This window comes from Anabrus simplex, chromosome 2 (genome assembly GCF_040414725.1).
Source record: "Anabrus simplex isolate iqAnaSimp1 chromosome 2, ASM4041472v1, whole genome shotgun sequence".
NCBI classification, from domain to species: Eukaryota; Metazoa; Arthropoda; class Insecta; order Orthoptera; family Tettigoniidae; genus Anabrus; species Anabrus simplex.
The window spans coordinates 1,111,559,039-1,111,580,128 of NC_090266.1; the positions used below are offsets into that span (position 1 = coordinate 1,111,559,039).

At 36.6% G+C, this 21,090-nt stretch overlaps 1 protein-coding gene across 1 annotated transcript in view; it reads left to right on the top strand.

Moving 5' to 3' along the window:
* The window catches only part of LOC136864726 (E3 ubiquitin-protein ligase UHRF1), an 85,153-nt gene extending 67,664 nt beyond the window's left edge, over positions 1 to 17,489 (top strand). The window contains exon 2 of the mRNA XM_067142068.2: positions 11,246 to 17,489. The gene's annotated coding sequence lies outside the window, so the exon portion shown is untranslated. The remainder of the gene's footprint in view (positions 1 to 11,245) is intronic.
* Positions 17,490 to 21,090: the final 3,601 nt, after the last annotated feature.

Consider the following 21,090-nt stretch of genomic DNA (forward strand, 5'->3'; position numbering starts at 1 on the left):
CGGTATCAAATATACAGAGGGTTCTGAATACTCAAATCATTATCATAATTTACATCAAACATATGTTTTTAATTAATCATTCGATTAAAAATTCATTGTAAATTAAAATAATAATGTTATTGGTGTTACTTCTCACATCGGAGATGCATAATTTCATCCCGCAGGAGTCCTTTTACATGCCAGTAAATCTACTGACGCAAGACTGACGTATTTGAGCACCTTCAAATACTACCGGACTGAGCCAGGATCAAACCTACCGAGTTGGGGTCAGAAGGCAAATACCTCAACCCGGCTGTAAAGTTTACTGTGAATGTAACGGGTGTAAATACGTAAGGTTATAATTAAATAACACTGAAACGAATTGATACACCGTTGAGCCATTGCGTAATGACCACCCTGACCTGGGAACATCAGTGCGCCTGGAGCGGGGAATGTAACGTGCTGGTGGCATGTTATACATAGGGCAGGTCTTCAGGCTTACTGTTAGTAGCGTCTCCTGTGTCAGAATGGGAAAAGCAGCTGTTCTCTCATTGTTTGATAGAGGGCTAATTGTGATGGCACGGCATTTTGCTGCTACGTCTTGGAAATGGTGCATTGTGTGGGCTGCTCTTCTACCACTGTTAGGAGCGCATATCAAAGTTGATGCAACGATGGGCAAACAATAACACATTGTTCAGTTGTGTGTTGACAGAGTCTCTTTGATGCCAGAGGCCACTGGAGGCTATCAGAGCGACTGCGGGGCCACAGTTCGAGAAATTGCTGATCAGGCCAATGTTTCCCGGCATACGGTTCATCGAACACTGCTGTGTACGGGACTGCAGAATTGAAGACTTAGTCATACCCCAATGCTGACTGTAGTCCCCTCCCCCGAAAGCAGTGCACGAGGAGGGCACAGAATCATTGCCACTGGATTGTGGATTGTTGGGAATAGGTCACCTGGTCTGATGACTCCAGATTCTTGGTTCATCACGTAGACAGCTGAGTGAATGTACGCAGATTTCCATTGGGGGCTATGGCATGTGATTGCACACTTGAGCAGAGACAGGCTGTTGAAGGGTGTGTGATAATCTAGGACACACTGGGACTTCGCCACAAATGTAAGTCAGGAATGAATAAATAAATAAATAAATAAATAAATAAATAAATAAATAAATAAATAAATAAATAATTCCTGTACACCAATCTGTAACAGCTACCTGGTATCTGGACGTTACAGTAAACAAAGTCCATTCCTGTCGACAGTGTTCGCTGATGGTGACAATCACTCCCAGCATGACAATGCTCCATGCCACACTGCAAGGACTGTGAAGGACTGGTTCGAGGAACTTGATAGTAAATTTGCTTTAATGCCGTGGTTCCTAAACAGCCCTGTATGAACGTCGTTGAACATTCAATGTTTGATTTGGAGAAGGAGGTTCATGCTACTTCATCACCGCCCAGCATTGTACGCCAGCTGGACGACTGAAGATGTTAATCATGAAAATAAAGATAAAAAGATAAGAAAAAAAACCCACGTGTTTTTTGTTCTTGGAAAATCTACTTGAGGTGTGGTGAACAGGAATAACAAAGGGGGGTGAATTTTTAAAATGGTACCAGATACACCAGGATTTGTTCTGCCACCTTGTTAAATAAATGCCTTGCTGAATGGCAATGGTTTTGAGGGCAAAAGGTGGTCTTGCATCATATTAAGTATGTGGTCATAATGTAAAGGCTCATTGGTGTATATTTTTATATGTTTTAACATCAAAGGAACTTATATTTTATGATTGGCATGTGAATCACATAAATCTGTGTCCTAAAATATATATATAAAATAACGTGTCCTGACTGAATGATTCATCATCGCAGAGCGTAAACTATTGGGCATAAAGAAATTAAATTTTGGGGATACATTCATATTACAATGTAAATGCTCACTGAGAGGATTTTTGGATATTCTGTCGCTAAGGGAGTTAATTTTAAAATGAGTGTATCTACATCTCGAAAACTGAACACTTTAAAGACACGAAAATTGATATTTTTAATCCCCTTTAAAAAAAACCCGTATTTTTTTGTTTTCGGAAAATCCAGTATGGGTCTGGGGTGGGTGAAGAGAAGTGAACTTAGTTAAATTCTTTTTATGGGGATACTTATACATCAAATACTGAAGATGTTACAGACATGAAAATTGGTATTTGGAATCTTCTTTAAAAGTAAAGTAAATGCGTATTTTTTTGTTTTCTGAAAAATCCTCTAAGGGGGGGGAATGGTGATAAAGGGGTTGAATTACTTTTTGAGGATACTCATATCTCAGAAACTGAAGATGTTAGTCATGTAAAGCTTTATTGGAATCTCCTTTAAAAATAAAGGAAATTTTTTTTAGAAAAACTATTTAACGGGTGGGGGGGGGGGGGGTGAACATTACTGACGAAGGGGGTGAATTTTTAAAATGAGTATATCTCAAAAACTGAACATGTTACAGACGTGAAAATTGGTATTTGGAACCTCCTTTAAAAATAAATGTGTATTTTTATTGTTTTTGTAAAATCCACATAAAAGGGGATGTAAATAGGACTGAAAAGGGGTTGAATTCTTTTTATGAGGATACTTACATCTCTAAAACCGAAGATGGTTCAGACATGCAAATTTGTATCAGGAATCTTCTTTAACCCTGGAACCGGCAGTCGTCGCGATCGAGACTCATTTGCCTGTTACTCAACCGGCAGAGTCCCTATCGAGATGCATTATGCCAGCGCTGACTGATTTCGAGATAGCGGCTTGACACTCAACATCTTCATGAAATATCTTGCATCATGTTGAAGAGGAAACTCTACTCTATAAATACAGCACAATTCTGAAGTAGTTTAGTGTGACAGAATGTGCGGTATACACGTGGAAAAACGAGAACGCTTTGCAGACGGTCATTCTGTTGTGCTTGCTGTGGTTGTCCGATGTGCATTAGCTTTCGTGGCGCAAAATGAGTGAATTGTCAGGAAGTAGTGAAATTCGTAATTGTTTGTTTGATCTGGACGACGAAGGTGATAGTGACGCATTTTTAGAAGAAAATGACGATGATTTTGACAACAATTTGTCAGGTAGTGGCGAGTTATATGAGCCTTGGCTAAGTGATTTCGACACTGATATTGATGATGTGGAACACTATGAACCAGCCACTGATGATAATAATGATAATGACGGTAATGCAGTTGACCAAACAGAACCGAATGGACAAGAGTTTATCCTCCAGAGCCACAAATAAAAGTGGAAGAGAAGTTCAAGGTTCGAAACGCAGGATTACGAAATTGCCCTCCGCGAAACCGTCCTCCTCTAAAATATTTCCATTTGTTTTTCTCCAATCCTATCTAGAATCTTTTAGTGACTGAAACTAATAAATACGCACAGGAAATTATTCAAAATAAAACAAATTCTCGTCTGCAAAGATGGGTTGACGTTACAGTATCAGAAATAAAAAAAATCATTCCTCTAGTTATAAATATGGGTCTGAACCATAATAACAACACTGAAAAATAGTGATGCACTTCAAAATCGCAAATATTTCCATATTTTCCAAAAGTCATGTCACTAAAATGTTTCGACTGGAAAGAAATATTCTATAACCTGTTGGTAATAGCAATTTTTGATGCCTACATACTCTGTAGTTTGAACACCGACAAACCCCTTGAATAAGAGAAATTTATGGTTAGTATTGTCGGTCTTGTAGATGAAGAAACTCTTCAATGCATTCCACCTGGACCTTCAAGAGAAATGAAACGTCAGCTGGTACGCCTCCCAGGAAAGAAACTGCGGTTGTGCCCTGTCTGTTCGACTGCAGAAAAAAAGTCACGCACCCACTTCTGGTGCCCAGAATGTAAATATGGTGTCCATCAACAGTACTACCATAAATTATGACATTCTTGGAGGCCTATGAAAGCAGGAAGAAAGAGGAGCCACCCCGAAGGTAGTGAGGATGTATCTGACTAAGTAGACTCACGTGTTGGTGAGATGTGCTTGTGTTATTTCGGTTCTATTTTACTTTACAATACTTCAATGTAGTGAAACCTTTCTACATACTTTTAATCAGCATAAAATTGTGCAAATTTTGTATATAGTAAAATCGTCATAAAATATTACATTTTACGTACACCTTACCCAGAACTTTCGGATTATTTTGGAATACTTAGCGTGTGTTGGATACTTCACCCATACTGCTTTAGGATACTAAATTGGTAAATTTAATTTCCTACTATAGTATTCTTCGTCCTTTTCTGAATAAAATGACTTTTTATACATAAAAATAAATTGAAAAACATTATTATGAATTTTTTAAAAGTTGCTTGCAAAACTCGCCTAAATGCTTGCCGCTTGAAGGTAAACCGCTTGCCAGTTCCAGGGTTAAAAACGAAGGAACGCTTTCCTTTGTTTTCGGAAAATCCAATTAAGGGTGGGTAAATAAATGGGAAAATGAGTTTAATTCTTAGTATGAGGATACTTGTACCACAATAACGAAGAATGTTACGGACGTGAATATTGGTATTTGGAATCCCCTTTAAAAATAAAGAAACACACATTTTGGGGGGGGGAGGGAATCAATTTAAGGGGGGTGTAAAAGGAGTTGAATTAATTTATGAGGATGCAAATAAGAAGTGGACTTAAAACAATACACCCCTAAGGGGGTTTTGTCTGGGAGGGGGGGGGGGTGAGGAATGAGTACAAAAATATGAATTTATGTGAAACTGTTTGAATTATGAAGTTAACATTTCAAATGATATCTTAGGTGTTAAATAACAGAAGGTTTGAAACAAATTTAACCGCTCAGAGAGTTAAATGGGAGTTAAGATCTGAAAACAGATTTATTCATTCCTTTCTCCGAAACGGTTGGAACATACAAAGACAAAATTCCAATTCCAAATCCTAGGTGTGACATAGGAATTTTTTTTACGTTCCAACCCTAAAGTGTTAAATGGGATTAGCTCAGTAAACAAAATTATTCATTCCTCCGAAACTGATGTACAAAGTTGTAATTTTACGAGAAGGGTGTTCTTTTATGTCCTAGGTGTAAAATATCATATACTTCAAAATATTTCTCCCCTGGGGTTTAGATGGTGGTTGACCCTCAAAAACACAATATCCATTCTTCCGAAACCCTTTCAGACACTAACTTTTTTTTTTCTTTTTGGTGAGGGTTGGTCTTCTATTTTCTAGATGTTAATATTTAAAAACATTCACCCCTTAAGAAGTATTTATTCCAACATTACTATTCGATTTACAAAATCAAAATTTCACAGGTTGGTCGCTTTTACATCCCAGATTTTAAATAAGATATGGTTTAAAACATTCAAATTCTTCCGATGGTGTTCAAATGCATGTTAGATCAGAAAATAATCATTGCCCCAAACTTTTGACGTACGAACTGAAGGCGTATTTTACAGGCTTAGCTGACAGTGGACTCCCCAAAATGTAAAACTTTGAATAATAATTTTCAGTTGAAAGCCGTAGCGAAGCATGGGTATCATCCTGCTAGTCTACAATATATCTCAAAAACATAACATATTACAGATGTGAGAGTTGGTATTTTTTATCCATTTTAAAAATAAAGTAACGTGTATTTTTTTGTTTTCAGAAAAAATCAATTCGGGGGGCGGGGGGGTATAATGACTGAGAAAGGGGGTTGAATTATTTTTATTAGGATGCTGGTATCTCCAAAACTGAAGATATTACAGACGTGAAAGTTGGTATGTGGAACCTCCTTTAAAAATAAAGAAACACATCTTTTTAAAAATTCATTTAAGGGAGTTGTAAAAAGGACTGAAAAAAGGGTTGAATTTGTTTTATGAGGATATGCGTATCTCAAAAACTGAAGGTGTTACAGACATGAAAATTTGTAGTTGGAATTTTCTTGAAAAATAAACGCACATTTTTTTGTTTTTGGAAGATCCACTTAAGGGGGGTGGGTGGGGTGAAAGGAAATGAAGAAAGTATTGAATTCTTTTTATGAGGATACTAATATCTCAAAAACGGAAGATGTTACAGACATGAAAATTTGTATTTGGAATCTCCTTTAAGAATAAACATGTATTCTTTGTTTTCGGAGAATCCATTTAATGGGAGGGGGATAAATGAGTTCAATTCTTTGTTTTGAGGATACTTATATCTCAAAAATGAAGGATGTTACGTATGAGAAGATTGGTATTTGGAATCTCCTTTAAAAATAGACACTTATTTTGCGGCAGGGGTGGTGGGGGGATATCAACTTAAGTGGGTGTAAAAGGGGCTGAATTCTTTTTATGAGAATACAAATAAGATGTGGACTTATAACAATAGACCCCTAAGGGGTTTTGAGTGGGGGGGGGGGTGAGGAATAACAAAAATATGCATTTTTAAGAAACCATTTGAATTATGAAGTTAAAATTTCAAATGATTCCTAGGTGTTAAATAACAGAATGTTTGAAAGAAATTTAATCACTCGGAGAGTTAAATGAGGGTTAAGATCCGAAAACAAATGTATTCATTCCTTCCTCCGAAATGGTTTAACGTATGAAGACAAAATTCCAAATAGCGGTATATATTTTAAATCCTGGGTGTGAAACAGGAAACATTTTTTAACGTTGCACCACTAAAGTGTTAAATGTGGTTAGCTCCAAAAACAAAATTATTCATCCCTCCAAAGCGGTTTGACGTACAAAGTTGTAATTTTATGAAAAGGGTCTTCCTTTATGTCCTAGGTGTAAAATATCATCATCACTATCATATATTGCCCCACTCCAGTTGCCTGGGTGTGGTTAACAAGCCTCCTCCACTCCTTTCTGTCCTTCCACTTTTCCTGCTCTATTTCTTCCGTCACATCCAATCCAGCTTCTCTAATGCCCTTCCAAATCTGATCCATCCACCTTCTCGGTCTTCCAACTGATCTCTCTCCCTTAACTTCTCTTTCCAATTTCCTTCTTGCTACCTGTTCCTTTCCCATTCTTTTTACATGTCTGAACCATCTCAGTTTTGCTTTCTGTATAGTCTGTACTAACGGTTCTATATTTAGCTCTTATCTGATTTTGATATTTTGAATTCTATCTCTTCTTGTCTTTTTAACCGATATTCTTAAAAATTTCATTTCTACTGCATGGATCGTACTATGTTCGTACTATAGTTGTCGTCCCATAAAAGCTCTTTGAATTGATGATAAAATGTTGTACCTTTACTTATTTTGTTATTAATTTCAGGGTTGATTTCATTACTTCCATTAATAATGCTACCCAGATATATAAACTGTTCTACATTCTCTAACCGTTCTCCGTCTATGTTCACTTGGCCTCTCTTTTTCTCTTTTCCACAGTGCATGATTACAGTTTTCTTTTACTAATTACCATTCCAAACTCCTTCAGATTTTCATTCCATATTTTCAGTCTCCTTTGTATTTCATTTCTTCCCTTTCCCCAAATCACCGCACCATCTGCAAATACCAAAGCATTAACTTCATCGCTACTGATACTCTGTTTTGCACGTTTTATGATTTCATCGTATACATGAGAATATTTCTCCCCTAAGGGGTTTAGGTGGTGGGTGACACTCAAAAAGACAATATCCATTCTTCCGAAACCGTTTCATGCACAAACTCATCTTCTTTAATGAAGGGTGGTCATCTATATCCTAGATGTTAATAAATATTTAAAAACATTCACCCCTTAATAAAGTATTCATTCCTTCATTACTGTACGACATACAAAATCAAAATTTCACAGGTTCGCTTGTAAATCCTAGAAGTTAAATAAGATAGGGTTTTAAACATTTAAATTCTTCCGTATGGGGTTCAAATTAGTGTTAGATCAGAAAATAATCATTTCCCAAATCCGTTTGATGTACGAACTGAGGGCGTATTTTACTGGCTCAGCTGACAGTGGACTCTCGAAAATGTAAAACTTTGAACAATGACTTTCAGTTTAAAACCGTAGCGAAGCACAGGTATCTTGCTAGTAATAAATAAACAAACTTACAAACGGCATATTAATTTTTGTGCTAATCAGTGAACTTACAAATGGTATATTAATCTCTGTAAACTATAGTTTACTCCAATATTTCTTGCAAATGAAGAGATTTGTAAGGGTGCAGTTTTTTATAAAGAAATACAAATTTTAGGCTTCAAATGTTGATAAGCTTATTTCAGTTTTGTTAATTGTACAGTATTTCTTTTTTAGATATTACTTGAAACTTTAACTTAAATTTGATTTACATTTTTAACCCACGAGGCCTCGCCGCCCGGTCTTTTCGACCGCACATTCATTTATTCACTTGTAATCTGCAATGAACTTACATCTCGTCTTGCTCTTGCTTCTCTTATCCTCCGCTGGAGAGTTGACAACGCTAGTGCAGTAACAGTTAATCTAAATTTGTTGTCCATTGTTACCGGAAGGAAGAAACTGTGACCTCGACAGAAGTTGCGGTCTTTTCCACCGCGCGCGAGGCCTTGCGTTTGGCGTTGTTCTTTTGTGTTCTGTACTGCGAGTCTTAATATTTCTTTCTGCGTGTAGTGTTATGTTTCGTGTTAGAAAACATGGATCCGAAGGAAATAGAGAGGATTGATCAACTTCTGCGAAGCGTAGAGAAAGAAGAATCAGTGAACCGAGCTCTTCAGCGACAACAGCGTATTGCAAGGCGCTATTTGTTTGAAGATGACGATAGTGATTGTGAACCGTTTGATAGCACTACAACATCTGATGACGAGAATTATTCAGTGAATGAAAGTGAACATGATACGGAAAGTGAGGAGTCTGGCGAATCTGAAGATGATATAGACAGTCCTTGCGTGGAGCCTGATCAAGTACCACATCTGCTTGGTAAGGATAATAAAACAAAGTGGGATGCTCATGTAATGTATAAAACAGGTCGTAAAATAAAACAGAATATAGTGAAACCTTCTCATTTACCAGGTGCAATAAGGGAGGCAAGACATGTCCAATCTTCATTAGAAGCCTGGCAGTTGTATTTCCCTGACGGTGTACTGGAGGAAATTGTAGCATATACTAATGTATGGATTGACAAAAATCGGACTAACTATAGCCGGCCACGTGATGCTGCCAATACAAATATTGTAGAACTCAAGGCTGTGATTGACCTTCTTTATTTAGCAAGTATAGTCAAATCAAGACATTTGAACTTGAAGGACTTATGGGCTGCAGAACTTACCATGTTTATAGGGAATAAAACAGTTCGATTTGAGATTATACTTTCTCAAATAATGAAAATAAGGAAGATAATTCCAATAAAAGAGATAGTTGACCCTAGGCTTGAAACAACATTTCAAGATGTATAACTGTCTGGATAATCAGAGTTGAAGTTTTTCGCCTAACAATGTCCAAAACACGATTCCAGTTTATCTTACGTGCACTCAGGTTTGATGATATAAATGATCAAGGTAATAGGGTGATAGTTTATAAATTAACTCACATCAGGAAGATCTTTGAGGATTTCGTGACCAGATGCATGAAATATTATTCACTTAGTGAATATCTCACAATTGATGAGATGTTACAGGGGTTTCGTGGTCGTTGCCCATTCACGCAATATAATCCAAATAAGCCGGATAAATACGGCATCAAAGTATTTTCCATGGTAGATGCCAGAACATTTTATACGTGTAAAATGGAAGTTTATGTAGGAAAACAACCGGAAGGGCCTTATCAAGTTGACAACAGTGGCAAAAGTGTAGTCGAGCAGCTAGTTCAACCAATTTCCGGATCTGGACGCAATATTACCATGGACATTTGGTACACCTCAGTACCATTAGCCGAATCATTGCTCAACGATCACAATCTTACCATCGTGGGAACAATGAAGAAAAAACCACCAAATTCCTCCAGTTTTTGTTCAAACCAAGCCTCGTAAAGCGAATACTAGCCTTTTTGTGTATAGAGGACAGCAAACACTTCTCTCATATGTACCAAGAAAAAAAAATTTACTTCCTCTTTCTACGATGCATGAAGGAGATAACATAGACCCAGATTCAGGAGAAGCGAACAAAGTCGAGATGCTTACTTTCTATAACCTCACGAAAGGGGGCGTTTATGTCGTAGACAGGATGAAGTCTGAATACTCTGTCTCTAGAATCGGCAATCGCTGGCCCCTAATGTTATTCTACATGCTTTTGAACATTGCTGCCATCAACAGTTTTATTATTTTTAGAGACAGGCCTAACGGAAGTGGCATAAATCGCCGGAAATATTTGAAGGAGCTCTCAATGATGCTACGAAATGGTTACATGATTCATCGTGCATCGAATGACTGCATTGCTCCTGATGTAAAGATGTGTTTGCGTAGCATTTTGGGTATTGAAAAAGAGGACCAACGTCACCAAACTGTAAATCAGACAGACAATGGTCGCTGTGCTTATTGTGACAGAAAGAAGAATATGAAAACCAAAACTAAGTGCGTTTAATGTTCAAGTTTCATATGTAAAGACCACACATGGCCATCATATGTCCAGTGCACGGAGAAAAGTGTTGAAATCGTACAGGAGGAGGGGGATGATGACTAAATTCGTCAGCATTTGTGAGATCTGGCAAGTTCTGAACGGTTTTCCTGTATTGCACTCAGTGTTAAGTTCCGAGATTTGTTTTGAAGCAGCCATAGGTGATGAAAATTACTAATGACTGGTGCATTGGGACTTGAGTGGGTTTTCATTCTTTAATGTTTATTATTGTTTGCATTTTACATTTCCAGAGTTCAATTTTTAAACATCGGTAGCCATAAGTTCTGACGGACAGGTGTTCAAAGTAGTCAATTGAAATGAATATATCTTTATTTTGTGTCTTGTAGAATATTTTCTCAGCTGATTAGACATACATTTGTGTAATAAAGCTATGATATGATATTTCGGTGTATTGTGTTCGAAAAAATAATTTGCGCATTAAATAATGGCCCATGTATTCTGTGCGGTCGAAAAGACCGCGCGCAAGTTCTGGCGAAAAAATATCAGTGCGAGTTCTCCTGGGTTAATAAAAGTTGTAAAACAAACCCCTGCAGATACGTTTTACCATTTTAGCTTACTGCTCTTTGTAGATTGCTTGTATGTCCAAAACCTAGCAGATTCTTGTGTTCTGGAAGTGGATGAAGTACATTCATGCCTTGCCTCTTTTATATGGAGTGGAGTTTTCTGTGGTCTGAGATTAGGAAGTTCGGATTAATATATAATGGGTTTTGTGTGCATTCATATTGTTTATTGTGTATATCAAATACTGTATGTATACATTTTTATACCTTTGAATTTTTTTCTTTTCAGCACATATTTTCTGAAGAATATGAGAAGATGCCAAAAGAAGTTAAAATCTACCCAGTGAGGACCTATCTTCTTCTAGTGGTCCAGATCATTCATTGGGACTGTCTTGTTGCTTTTAATTAACGTATGTTGGGTGCCGAAGATGACTCGCTCACTTGTAAAATTTATATGTTTGATATGTTTTGTGTCTTTTTTTTCAAATTATTATATACAAGATATTATTAACGTATGTTCGGTGCCAAAGATGACTCGCTCACTTGTAAAATTTATATGTTTGATATGTTTTGTGTCTTTTTTTCAAATTATTATATACAAGATATTTTGATTAGAAGGCTGTCTTTGCTTCGTTTGGTGTTTATGCAAGTAGAATTATATTAATCATGTAAGGACATAAGATGTCTACCTTGTATATATAACTAGTTGTGATTTTTATGGTTATTTTCCCCTTATTTTGGTGCTTAAAATGGTTTGATTTTTGTGAATATTTAATTAAAAACAGACAATTTTGCACCTTGAAAAAAATTGATAAAATGTGATGGTCTACCATTTTTCTCTATTACATTTTTTTTACTACTGATTCATAAATTATTTTGTGTTTTCATACTTTTGTATACATAATGGAACAAAATTCAATGTTATTCAATATGTTAAAATACTGAGAAACATGCGGGGAGGTGGGATATCCTAAATAACAAAACAAAAGTTTTCATACCAGGAGGTACTTTTCAAGCTAAGATTCTCATACCTATCACCGCGGCCAGCAGAAAATAACATCTCACAGTATTTATGTTCTGACTACATGTAGCTTATAATGAAATTGCAAAGGACAAATTAAATTCTCCGTTAAATATGTCTCTATGCTCGTTCACTACAATTAATTTCTGGATTTTCTGCTTTAAACCTTTTGTATACTTTGCTTGTACTCATATCTGGCCTCAAACATAACTTTTCATTTTTGTGTCTGGAATAATGGCTTTCTTGCTTAGAAAGCTTATTTATGTGCTTTCTAATTTCATCCTTAACAGTATCTTTCAGCTTATTTAGAGTATTTTCATACCCTCCTCTGCAATCATCCAGTGGTTTACCATTTTACATTTTTTCTTGAAGTTTCTGTAATCATCTTGGAGTAATTCTATAATATTGTCTACATAAAGTTTGCTTACATACCTAAATTTTCAGTGCTTGTACCCTTTCATAATACTTAAAACTGCAATGTCTTCTAGAAACTGCCTCAGAAGTAGACCTTCCCTAATATCTACGAGCTCTACACTTTCTGCAGCTAGATGATGAGTTTGTTGGTTGTAATCCATGAGATAGAATTTCTCAAACAGTATTTTATAGTCCTTTTTACTTAGATTCTTGCAATGATAGGGACACTTACATGTAGCCATCTGAAATTAAATATACAGTAATATAATAGGTTTAAGGGAAATGATGTGGTTCGTAACCTAAAACTAATGTCATACAACGTTTATGCACCCACCTCTTCACATGGTACTTTGCCTGGTTTTGGTGTATTTCTGTGTCCTCTATATGGTTGTTTTGTATTTCTCGTATGTTATCCTTTGTTTCCTGTCCACCCTCTTAATTTCACTTTACGTTTTTTTCCCGCTTTATTTCTATCATTCAAGAACTTCAGACTCACAGTTGTGCTTCCTTGGCCTGCCATCGTTACAACCTTCTTGCTCCCGGCCTACACTGTAACATTAAAACTGTAATGGAAATATGTCAGTTTCGCCAACATTGACCTGCCAGAGGCAACTCTTGCCTCGATTACAACCTTTTTGCATTGAAACCTGACTTTGAGAGTAAGTATTGGTTTAACCTTCTTGCCCGGAGGTATTCAATTGGTGGATTGAGCAGAAGTCTTGGTGCCAGGAGGCTTGTAGGTGAAGTTATATAGTGTGGTTGAACGTGAATAACCTGCGCACTGCACTCCACCCTTCGTGATCCTTGCCCAAGCCTAGCAACTCGGAATTGCTTGTACATTCTTGTATAACAGGTTGCTGCTATTCTATACTAGAGTATTCAGCTATTGCTTTAAATTAAAGAAAACCTTTATGTTTATTTTTCTCACAGATGTTCAGTGTGGGAAAATTGTGGCAGAGGACAAATATATTTTTGACAATTAATGCAATAAAACAATAGTTTGAGCAACGATAGATGCAGGGAAATTTAACATTAGTTTATATGGAACCTTTTTGGGACTGAATAAATTGAATGATGAATATGGGAAAACGACAGTCCCGGGAACGATGTATTGGAAGTTCTACTGTATTGCTCAATTTAGTACTTTTCATGAAGGAATTTTGATTATGTATGCCATAAAATTGCTTTTAAGGGGCTGCCTGACCAGGGCGGTAAAGGCGTTCTCGGTTTCACTCGGAAGGACGTAAGTTCGATTCCCAGTTACGAAGTAAAAAAATTTAAGGAACGAGATTTCCACTTTCGGAGGTGCATATGGCCCTGAGGTTCACTCAGCCTACACCAAAAATGAGTACCAGGTTAATTCTTGGGGGCAAAGGCGGCCAGGCGTAGGGCTGACCACTCTATCCCATCAAGTGCCAAGGTTACGGATAGTGGAAGCCTTTACGTTCCACCCCTCCCAGGGCCTTCATGGCCTGTACGGTGATGGCTTTGCTTTTCCTTTTTTTATATATATATATATAAAATTGTTTTTAACACATTTTGCTTATATCATTAATACAGGAAAACCTCTCCCTTATGTAAAAGGCACAGATAAGTTTAATTGATTAAAAAAATTATATGGACCGTAATCTGCTGGATGATCATCCGTAAAACATGGCCAAATTCATTTGTGCGATGCAATTTGGACCGCGACCCCACAGGTGTGGGGAAAAGCAGTAGAAGAGGTAGTTATCTGCAGGATAATACTGATATGAAACATTCGTTAGAGAATAGAGTGATAATCACTCGTCAGGTTATGTTTCTGTATTTGTCGCAGGTTGTAAGGATATATTTTGTGGGAAATTATCTTTTAAATATTAATTTTTTGATTTTTAAATTATACTTCAAGATAGAGGCTGCATATAGTAAGTCTGAACTTGACAGATAAATTATAAAAAAATTTTTGCCGGGCTGAGTGGCTCAGATGATTGAGGCGCTGGCTTTCTGACCCCATTTCGGCAGGTTCGATCCTGGCTCAGTCCGATGGATTTGTAGGTGCTCATATACGTCAGCCTTGTGTCGGTGGATTTACTGGCACATAAAAGAACTGCTATGGGACTAAATTCTGGCATCTGTGTGTCTCCGAATACCGTAAATGTAGTTGGTGGGACGTAAAGCCAATAACATTATTACAGATGATTTTACAACTTATAACTTACACTTACATTGTTACACTAGAACCTTGATTGAAGAGAGATATAGGAATTAAGTACAGCACTTTTCTAAGATTCTTGTAAAAAAAATCTGAAGTTTTCTATCTAAGCCCCTTGCTCATATATTTCTCGGACTATTTTGGTAGAACTTAGCGTGTGGAAGAAAGTACTTGTGGAAGCTGATACTGCGATAGAAGTTAAGAAGAAATGCTGACTTCTTATTGCCAATCTAGGGCACATTTTATCAATTTTATTGTAAACTGTTCATTGTGTGTATGTAGTTGCTTGCACTAACAGTGATAAAGCAATTGACCTCCCACTGCTAATACCTTGAAATATATTTTATGGTATCCAAAGAGGTTTTCAGGATCATTTCTGTCTTGGAACATTAACTTGGTTTGAGTTTGTCCCGACTATTTGCAGCTCCTGAAATTATTGTGATTTCTTCTCTTCCACTATTAGTGTCAAGACAACATATGAGGAAATGTGAACTCTTTGAAAACAAAAGCGACGAGTTGTCAGCATTTTTGATATGTGTAAATTTATATTTTGCCATATATTTGTGTTAAGAAGGAATGTTATTCTCTTTGTTTTATTAATAATTGCATCATTTTTTATTCATTGTTTTATTCAAACATTTTATTGTGTCAGAATCAGTTGTGGAAATCTTATTTATAATGAAGGCGATACTTTGTTTCTCTATGTTTTTATATCTATATATCATGCATGCTTCATTTTGTTCTTTTGTTGAACTCTTTGAAAGTACACGACGAGCTGTCAGCTTTTTTGATATGTGTAAATTTATATTTTTCAGTATATTTGTGTTAAGAAGGAATGTTATTCTCTTTGTTTTATTAACACTAGAACTGCGGCTGGGTCATTTGTGACCCAGCTGTTAGTTGCTTCTTCCCTATTTTCTTTGTGTCTCGACCTGGAGTGCTAGATTTTTTATGACTTTTCATAAATAAGGGACTTTAACAACCACATATAATTTTAGTTTTCAGGGGGAACCCCACTGTTTAAAAATTCAGATTTACCTAGAACTGCGGCTAGGTCAGATTTGACCCATCATTGATAATAATGTGTTAGCATCTTTTCTTCCATTTAGCCTCTTATAATTTCAGTCCGTGTGTCACCGGGATTCTCCAAGCATATATACTGTGCCCAAACTGCAACATCGCATTGCCTGCGGAGGAAGGGAGGGGTACGAAACGTTCAGTCACATCTGAACAATCGTGCAGTAACGACAACACTACTCATGCTTTGTTGTACAATAGGTTGTTAGTTTTCCAGTATCGGTGTATAGATAGTGTGTGAATAGTTGACTGTGGCTGCACGTCAACGACTTACCACTGAACAAAATATTATTGATGCCATAAATGACATTTCCGATGAGGAATCTGAAGCGGAACCCATGGATTTTTCGTTTGATGAAGGATCACAGCTCGAAGCTTCAGATTTGTCATCAGAAGGTGATCATGCCATTTGAAGCTGTAGCAAATCCTGATAGAGCAGGTGTGCATTTCTAAACTTTCATTTCGCAACGTATGGATTATAATTTACATACTTTGCTAATTTCAGGCCTAAAAGTATTTAGTTTACAGTTTCTTTATCACTGTGATTTTTATGTTTGGGCTATAAGGTTTATATAGCCCGGTGCATTTTTACTTGTAAATACTATTTTCGGGTGGAAAAACTAAGACAGACTTTACCATTGTATCTAATAAACTCTTGCAATGCCAGAGACTTCTCGTGGTCGTCAAAGGGGGTGTGGCCTGGAGCACTCTTCAGTTCCTTCAACGGGAGTGGAGACCATCGCTAACAGTTAAGGAATTGTACAATTTGACGATAACGGAGAGGATACGCCATCTGTGAAACGAGGCAGGTTTTGTGTTGAGAGCCTGAATCAGCTTCCAGCAGGTACAGAAATTGTATCTCGAGATGGTACGACCTGGAAAGTTGGGGTAATTGGTGATGTTACAGCTGATAGATGTAGAGCTCAAATTGTGTTCAGAGATCACGCTGGACCTACTGCACATGCTGAACGTAATGTGAATGAGACTTGCGCAAGTGCTTGGCGACTTATGATCACGGACAAGATTTTGAAACATATTGTGACGTACTGAGATAGGCGCGCATCATGTACTGTTGTCAGATGATTGGTGTCTTAAGATTGAGGAGATGGAAGCCTTTCTTGCTATATTGTATATTCGCGATGCCATAGGAGCTAAAGGCTTAGAACTGAGACTCATTGTGGTCAGAGAACTGGGGCAATCCTATTGTAAAATCAACAATGGTTCGTGATAGATTCAGAGAAATAATGTGTTTCTTGAGATTTGACCTTTAATCTACAAGGCCTGAAAGACTAAAAGGAGACAAATTTGCATTGGTATCAGATATCTGATACGCCTTCATTGCAAATACCCAATGTAGCTATGTACCTGGAGCATATAAGTGTTGACGAGCAGCTCTTCCCTTCGAAATGCTGCTCTAAATTTACGCAGTTTATGACCTCAAAACCAGACAAATATGGGCAGAAGTATTGGATGGCGGTAGAGGAAGACTCCAAATATGTCGTGAACACTTTCCTATATCTCGGAAAAGATTAATAATCACAAAAAGGAGGGGTGGGTCATAAGTGTCCCAGCCGCTGTTCTAGGGGGTATACAGATCGCCGCAGTTCTAGTGTTAAGTGTATTATTTTTTATATTGTTTTATTCAAACATTTTATTGTATCAGAATCCCTTGCGGAAATCGTATTTATAATGAAGGTGATACTCCGTTTCTCTGTGTGTTTTATATCTTATCATGTAGGCTTCATTTGTGTCCTTTGACCATGTGTACACCTAGTAGGTACACCATACGTATGCATACTGTAAAAAATTTATGTAAATAAATGACTTATGACCTGAAGATCTTTACAACTTTACACACAACATGGTTTGCAGTCTTGGATAAGGAAGTGCTTATGATACTATTTCTTTGCCTTACAGTATTTACAAAGTATTGTGCCTCTCTATAGCTTAACGTTCTTAGCCTTGTAGCCTGTGCTTGGGTTAAGCTAGTATGTAGAGGTGGAGAGATGCAAGTAAAAATTTTTTAAAAGCTATTTCCATGTAAATGTTACCAAATTGGCAGCAAATGAACACTCCTCTTATGTAGCAAGTAAAGAAAGAACAACATGACCAGTTGCACATTTTAAGAACATAATTTTACCTCAAACTATAGAAATTAAGCAGAAATCTATTTCGTTACTCAATACAACTTGGAAGTCATCTGATGACATTTAAGTACTATTAATCCCTTTTCCCACAAAGCTGCTTAGTTGGGTCGCATAGCTGTCAGCTTTCATTTGGGAGACAGTGGGTTCTCAAACCCCATTGTCTGCAGTCCTGAAGATGGTTTTCCTTGGTTTTCTATTTTCACACCAGGCTAATGCTGAGGTTAAACCTTAATTAAGGCCATGGTCGCTTCCTTCCCAATCCTGGCCCTTTACTTTCTCATCATTCCTATAAGGCCTATCAATGCTGGTGTGACATGAAGCAAATTGTAAAAAAAAAATTTAAAAATCCATAAAGCAAGAGATTAATGCTGCCGTATCTCCTATACTATTGAACTAAAAGTCATTAATAAGGGACTAGATCTGGAGCAATGTATCACTTGTTAGCACCCTTAAGGTAAAGCGAATATAATGTTACTCGAAAATCAGCCACACCCCTAATTTTTGACTGAAATATTGACATAAATTTTTGCCCCAATTAAGAGCCGCACATCCAATTTGCTGGATTTCTGCAAGAATGAGTCTGCGGTAACAAAAGGAAACTGTCCCTGCCGTGCAGTCTGTACTCAACTATTGTCGAGTTTATTAATAAATATTTGTCATGGAAAAAGTTAACAGCTACACAGCTTCATTCAAGCTAAAAGTGATGAAATTCACAGAAGAAAATGGTAACAGAGTAGTGGGCCATTAGTTTTCTGCACATGAAATACAAATTAGGATTTGGAGAAAGCAGCGAGTGGAATTAAAAAATTCTAGTTCATCCAGGTATGATTTTCATTGAAGAAATATTACTGGAACAGGTGAGAGAGGTGTGGAACAATGGTTGCAGTGTTTACTACAAAATGTTACAAGTAAAAGTATGGGAAATTGCGCATTCCGATGATATCCCAAGAAACTTATTCAAGGCAGGTCACGGTTGGGTGATAGGTTTATACGGCTTAATAACCTCTTATTGTATCGAAAAAAGTCTTTGTGCCAAAAAATGCCTAAAGACTGCACCATTTAAACTCTGTGTTTGACAAGCATGTGATCAGGTTACGGCAGCAGAATTCTTACTTCCTCTTGCTGATCAAATGTCTGTATATTGTCCCCTTCTCCGGGGTCGCTCAGTCGGCGGAGCGAGAGTCCCAAAAGGGCCAACTTTACTATTTCGGGACCGACCTTCAGAAAATTTATATTTGCAGGGCCATAAGTGACTGGATAGGGGACATAACATGGAAAAAAAAAAAAAAAAAAAAAAAAAATCAGAACAAAATAACAATACCATTTATTAAAATATGAAACCAGTCTGGACAGTGCAAGAAAAAGAACAAATATTTACACAAACATAATTTAAATTAACTGCTTCTCATTAGCGAAATAAATATGAGTCCACAGCATGCTCATGGGTTCCATTAGCTTCGATTTCATCTTCAATGAAACACACTCCGAAACCATACCCTAGGTCAATGCTCCACATAAAAAACTGCAACATTTGACCAATTCACAAAATTAGCAATAATGTTATGATAAAAAAAAAAAGAATGCTACATTAAACCATGAAATTTACAATATTCCCTTGCTTCATCAATCTTTATAAATTATTTTCCTCCTCGTGAAAGTTTGGGTAACTTCCCACCAATTAACTCTTTCCAAATTACAATGTCTTTCATCTGAAAAATATAAATTATTTTCTTTCTAGAAGTTTCCTTTATCTTGCTTTAGAAGATTTAGCACAATAGGAAAAAAACTATTTTTCCCATACTCTGAAAATCAGCTTGCAAAACACTTGGAAATCTCAAAACATATCATCAGAAGATACTTCGACAGAATTTCTTTACAACTTCTTTGACACATTGTTAAAAATCTCTTAAATTCTAAACAAATTCTTTGGAAATTCTTTACAAAACTCTTTGGAAATTCTTTGGCATATTTCCCCTCTTTCATAGATTTCGTTCGATTGTATTCATTTTATAAACCATATGAAACGCTATCTCACTAATACACTGTGGATAGATAGAGTATCGCGTAGCAAAACGCGCAATCAACGTGAACTACAATATCATTGGACAATAAATCACAAGAAAATCACTGAAAGAATAAACACTCCTGGAAACACAGGGATAAGCTGTCACACAGTAACACAATATCCCCCAACTGTTTATCAACAGATTTTATCACACTGTCGAGGATATTATTTTTATTATTATTATTTATTATTATTATATCTCCCTTCAGCATTAGGTTGAAGACCCTCGCATTATTAGCCAATAATAGTAAAGATTCACCATGACTTGTGTTAAACGACAAAATAGGATGAGTAAAAGAATAGCATCGAAGAAATAATCATCACCACCATCGGTTAGGGAATTTCGAAGAACGCGCTCGTAACCCTCAGGGAAAAGAAAAATAATAATCGAGTCATATATTACACAATACCAGTTGTTGGGCGAAAAATCATTATTATTACCTGAACACTTAATTATATCACCATAAATCACTATAATCTTCGCGTCTAACATGTACCCTAGCGGTCCCATGTAGTCAAATATCATCATAAAATTCCATCATCACAATCATCGCTTAGTTTTAATCCTCAACAACCATTTAAAATTTCCGACTCATTTTTATTATAATAATAATCATTAACTCCCCGATTATTGCTCCTAAAAGAGTCTTCTCGATGAGCTGCCTACTGTCCACAGCAATCACCTTCCCTTCTAAAATCAATCTTATTTCACAAACCAGTTGTTCATTAAAGCTTCGATTTAATTATAGTTTTAATCTTATTTAATTAATTTCATCCTCGTCATGATTTTTTAAAAGAAGTCATTTTATTCTTATTATTATTACTATGCTTATTATTAGGCTTCATTTCCCCATAATTCCTTTCGAAGACCTTAATTGTTCATAACCTTGTGAAATTCACTAGCAACTGTGGTTATCAATCACTGAATCAAATAGGAATATCCTAAGAAAATGCAAAAGAAAGAAAAAAATGAAACTAATGAATCCATGACTACTCTACCACCACCACCACCACTTAAATACAGACATTACTAAAGAAACTACATTTCGTTAAATAAGAATACAATCCAACTAGCCATCTACTGAAAGAGAAGAAATGTAACAAAAGTACTTATTGTTCCGATGTAAATCTCCGGGGTCTGGATGTCGCTATAGATGTCTGTTCCTCTTCTTCACTACGGTGGCTTGTGGACGAACAAATTCATCGTGCTGGCTTGCAC